Below are 6,000 nucleotides of genomic sequence, written 5' to 3' on the forward strand. Positions count from 1 at the left end.
TTGATTAAGTACCACCAAAAGAAAGCTCTATTTGTGGTAAAAAAAGGACGTCAATTTTGTTTGGGAGCTACGTCGCACGGGCGTGCAAATGTCAGTTAAAGCGACGCAGTGCCGGAAGCTGAAATTTCGCCTGGGCAGGAAGGGAGTTTATGTGCCCAGTAAGCAAATGGTTAAGTAACCATGTACTGTATTGCATGTGTACCTGTCAAAAATGTACAAATAAAACCGTTATTGAAAAAAAAAGCAGGCTTGATCCACCTGCTGGCTTGTATACAGTTTTTGATACATTTTTAGGCATTTTGCCAAGGCAACCCTGAAGAAACCTCAAGGCACTCCAGGGTGCCTGGGCACCCTGGTTAAAAAAGGCTGATCTAAAGTTTCTACCACACCCAGGTAAACTGTGGAGACTTTTAGGAATGCATTGAGAGTATGTATAGCCAAGACTTTTTCTTTCGTTTTGGAAAGAGTATGGAAAGGTCAGAATCCCAGCAGGTAATTTTTTGCTGTCTGTAAACCATACATTTGGGAAAGTGAGAATTCAGATGACAGTTGTCACCAGAATAAGTGTCCCCATTGGAAAATTGCCCCTTACCACTTATTCTGGTGCTGTAAAGTTTTGGATTTTGCCTCACTTTACTTCTCAATGACAATGCTCCTCAGAACAAATTGAAAGGGTGAGTCTTCCCAAATAAGACACAATAAAAACTTGTAAATTCTATATTTCGGACTACATCACAGGACAAAGGCAAAGTGTTTCTAGACCCTGGGTTATAGGTTTGTACCTTCAGGTGATTTTACACTGGCAAGCCTTTGAGGACACGCTCACTGGGTGCCCTTCCCTACTCCACTTTGAGTGAGTCCTCAGTTTTGTAGCAAGCAATGCAGCATAACCAAGGAATGAAATGCCCTGTACTGTACTTCAAGATTTCCAAGAATGGAATTAACAGGCAAGTCAAAATTACTCTTGGGGTAAAACTAAAGGCATTTTTTTTTTCATTTTGGGTTTATATCTTTGTACCCCCCTGAAACCACTGATTGAACCCACAGGTCTGGGATGTCTGTGAGCCAAAGAGAGGAAAACTGTAACCAATGTCCTCCCACTCTTAAGAGTGAGGGCACCCCTTTTTTGGTAGATGTCTTTGGAGAAGACCTGCTGGGTTTGTGGCCCAAGTGTTGCGTCAAAGGTAAGGGCTGAACTTAGGTTTGGAATTTAAAGACATGGTGGAGCAAGTAGATGCTCTGTTTTTTTTGCGTAGAGGAATGAATTTGGGGAAGAGTGAAAATCCTTTCTGGAGTGATCCAATAATCATACTGTAGATTGCAGATTTTATCTGTTCATGAACAGGAAATGTATTTAAGGATTTTGCAGGTCTATTGGTACCCAAAGGGGCATGGCGAGATGGAGAATTAAAGCGGAGTTCCACCTAAAAATGGAACTTCCGCTTAACCCACTCCTCGCCCCCTTACATGCCACATTTGGCATGTAATTTTTTTTGGGGGGGGAGTGGGGGCTTCAGGAGAAGGGGACTTCCTGTCCCACTTCCTCCTTCCGCCGAGGGGCTGGAAAGGTGATTAGCTCAATCGCCTTTTCACAGCTCCTCCCTGTAGGCGAGCGCCTGTCCAATCGGACGGCGCCGCGCTGCTCGCGCGTTCGCAGTGGGTGCCCGGCCGTGAAGCCGAAAGCTGTCACTGCCGGGTGCCCACACTAAGAATAAATACGCCGGCCGGCGAGGGGGGGCGAGGAGCGGAGCCCCGGCCGGCGCGTCGCCGGAGCCGTGGAGCAGGTAAGTGTCTGTTTATTAAAAGCCAGCAGCTACCTTTGACCTGTTGTACTCATTTGGGTTATGTTTGTACACCCGTGGATGTTCCTGTGTCTGTAATGTTGGTGTGATCCATGTGGACACGCTTCCTCCTGTAAGTAAATAAAGAATTTTGAAAAAAAAAAAAAAGCTTGCCAGTGTTCAATGACCTGAAGGTATGAACCTATACCCCAGGGTCTATGAATATTTTTCTTGTGTCCTGAACTGTCCAATTAACGTAAAATGTTTGCCATTACATACACTTTAATCTACTTCGATGTGGAACTGTGGAAGGAAACTCATAAAAACTAAGAACATACTGTACATACAGATAGTGTATACAATACACTGCAAAAAAACGTGATATATAAGGGCAAGTAGACACCACTGGCTTACTTTTTCAATAGTTTACACCAGCTTCCTATGCTAGCAGCTCTTGATCTTATCAACAAGGCTAGTCATACAGTTTTCTTCACCCAAGCTATTGTATTCAGACAGCTGGCACATTCGGCTGTCAGGATAACCAAACAGCGACTGCATCTTTATATTTTAAGACCCTGCCTTGCAGCACTGGGGTCCTTGGTACAAAAAAAAAACAAAAAAAAACACACAGGCCTCCTCGATGGACCACTTTGTCTGCTCTCACTTTTCTACGAATCATAGTCAGGACACTTTCTGCATGGAGTTTGCATGCTCTCCCTGTATTTCTATCCAAATTAGCCCTATTATGTCTGCATTTTTTAATGTGAGAGAGGGACATTAGATGCTAAGCGCCTTAAGGGCAAGGACTGATATGAATGTGCAGAATGTAATTGTCAGCTTTCTAAATACCTGTAATATGTAAACGTATTGACTGTACAATAATGAAAATAACAAGTGAGACTTGCAAATAAAACTGTTCAACCTTCACTTATTTTGTGTTGCTCATTGTTTTGTAACTAACCTGATTACAAAATGCAGTAAAACTAGTTCAGTGATGCTTGTATTAAACACCTTAAAGTGATTTCTAAAGGTAGTTGGCCAAGTGAGTCATATTCTAAAATGCTAAATAAGCCACCCACAAAATTAATAGTGAATTTACAACGACTTCTTAGATGGAAGTATATTTCTTTGCGAATTATCCATGACTTTACACATATTTGGAATCTATGTCATGACTCCAGGTGACCTGAAAAATGTAAAGGACACATAACAATTGATAATAAATTGTAAATGAAATTTCCCAGCACTCTGAAGAATCTCTGCAACCGAATGTACAGTATAACCAGAAAAAAAGATAATTAGTCTTAGGCAAAGGTATCTAAAGACATGTGAATGCTCCCCTGCTGAGGTACTGTAGTTTATGGTCAGATTAAGGAGTACCTGATGTAGGTAGATTTGCCACTATGCCTCCTACCTGAGCCTACCATGGGAAACAACTGAATGACCAGGCTGGATTTTGGTTTTCCATGATAACCACACACTTATGTTTATGGGTAATGTTTTTGCAGAAATTGTATATGCAGTTAACCTTTGATACCGTACCTCACAACACCGCAAATAAATTGGCAACTTCGGTCACAGAGCTTATTGAAGCTCAGTTAGCTCTGACATGACTCCATATTACTAGCAGCGCACGCAGTGAATGGCGAGAGGCTTCCCACCGGTTAGCTTGGTGTCTCATCACACAGAGGAAGCAAAAGAATGTTACATCAATTTAGCTTTCAACGCAAAACATGTCGTCACTTTCACACCTACAAATCATGTAGTGTTTCCATATTATTGTCAGTACAAACAATGAAAACAATGTTATAATGACAATTGTTTAGCTACCAAATCATCCAAACATGGCCATCTCCTAACTTAAAAATGTCATATGTTGTAGCTTACCAGTCCTTAGATATGGTGGCTTTATTCGTTTTCCTTTTTTCAGGTTTGCAACTACAGTTGATCTTTCAGAAATCTTGTGTTCATATAATTTCAGGTGCACTGAAACAATATTTCAGTCTTACACAAATTTCAAAACATCTCCCCACTATAAAGGAGGTGTCTGTAGTTCAAATCAGTAGATAAGCCTATGGTGACAACACTTCTCTACCATAGGTACAGTGCAGGGAGTAAACATTGTCACTCTAGGATTGGAAGGGGTTAGCCTACATTCACACTGGTGTGCACACAGGAGATAGCTAATGTTGGGAGATAACCAGCTTAAAAAAAAAAAAAAAAAGGCCGACATTTGGCCTGTGTGTATGTCGGTCTGTTGGACGTGCATGCTGGAAAACCAGCAGCTGACTAACTCCTGATCAATCCTCCTAGCCAATGGCAGAGAGCACGGATCAGAGTGTTCTGGCGGGGGGGCGGACACCCCTCGATCTGAACACAACAGTTAGTTGCTGAACTAACATTGCATGGTTAGTACAGTGGCTCTGACTGGAGCTGTCATTTTTTTTTTCATTTAACCCCAAAAAAAAAACTGTTACGGTCCTTTCACACGGGGCGGATCCGTGTGTGGGCTCTGCTTTGCTCAGTGGGGATCGCTCCATTGATCCCCGCTGAGCAGGCAGATGACAGGTCTGTCTCTGCACACTGTGCAGGGACCGACCTGTCGGAGCACTGCTCTCCCCTGTAGGGGATCAGATGACGACGGACCGTGAGTCCATCGTCATCCGATCCGCTAGATGGATGCAAAAGTAGGATTTTCCTCTGTAACACTTTGGCGGGTCAGATGTCAGCGAGCATGTCACCGCTGACATCCGCGGGTCCATAGAGGAGCATGGAGCGCCCGTTCAGGTCCACCTAAGGGCCCTTAGGGTGTACCCAGCTTAAATCGCCAGTGTGAATGTAGCATTATTGGCAGGGTAAGCAGGTAAAACTAAAGCAGGAATGATGGCTGAAAAGGACTAATGCAACCATCACATTTAAGAACTGGTAAGCTGCAATATATACAATTTTTTGTTCTAGAGTTCCAATATGCTTTAGGACCACCCAAAACAGAGTTAAACCACAAACGGTTTAATCTATTCCTTTGGGACTCTGTTGGTGAGATCTGCACAGCTGCTGTGGCCATTAGAAGGAGCTTCCTCTGTCCCTGTTCCGTTTGATTCATTAAAGTTTTAAGAATGTGTAAATTTAACAAAAACACAGAAAATGTTGGGACATAAAGAATGAAATGCCCATAACAATAAGGATAAACACCTTTTAAGATGTACTTTTTTCACTTCCTCATTTGCAGTTTATGTGTACCCTTTTTATTTGTTATCAGATATACACTTGTGCGTGGCTCAATGCGCAGGCTTGTATTCATTAGCGTGTGTTGTCATTCAGAATGGCAATCCAATGCACCTATAATAGTAAAAATAATTCAGACGTGTTGAAAGCCCATACAAAGTAAATGGGGTGCCTTACGTCTTTTCACTGTGAAGCACACAAAATCTATAGCTCCGTGCATCTAGTTCCGATATTTACACAGCAAAGCGCTCTCTACCAAGGTGGAAGACCTTTAGTTAATTAACACTCTTGTCCCTCCCTCTATATCACTCTGCTTCGATCAGTGTGCTCTTTGTTAGCACTGGACTAACTCTTGCATTCTTTATCAATGTAATTACCTCTGCTTTATAAATAAACCTATTCTGCCCAATGGTTGTGCAATTTGTTGAACTAATTGTGCAGTCCCATTCATTATATAGCAGACCCATACATAGAACTTTCTGGAGTTCCTTAGTTAGGTGGTTGGTTCCAGACAAGATATCTTTTACTCAGGATTCTTCCAATGAAGACAGACTGTACCTAAAAGGTAAATGTGACACATGTAAACCCTGAGCTTTAAATACACCCTTATCAAATACATAAGAATGAATTTGTTCTGTTGGCTTATTACTGATAACTTTATTTAGGTTGGCTATGTTCAATTTATTCACAAGATAACCCCAAAAAAAAAAACAACCAACCAGTGATGACCTTATTCCAAGTTCTAATAATGGTTTTCAGCTGGATATGGCCAACACTGTAAAATTACAAAGCGAACAAATTGCACATGGCCAATCTAGAAATGTATATATCTCTTGCCAGTACTTACTATACAGCAGTTATTCTGTAAAAGCTTTATAAATATTTCATAACTTATACTAAATTGTTTATGGACAGTTTTAAAACAGCCATTAAACATTTTGGCATTGCTTGAATTCCCAGTAAAATATATAAAAGAAAGAAATACAACCCCAAT

The sequence above is a fragment of the Rana temporaria genome, chromosome 3 (assembly GCF_905171775.1).
Source record: "Rana temporaria chromosome 3, aRanTem1.1, whole genome shotgun sequence".
Taxonomy (NCBI): domain Eukaryota; kingdom Metazoa; phylum Chordata; class Amphibia; order Anura; family Ranidae; genus Rana; species Rana temporaria.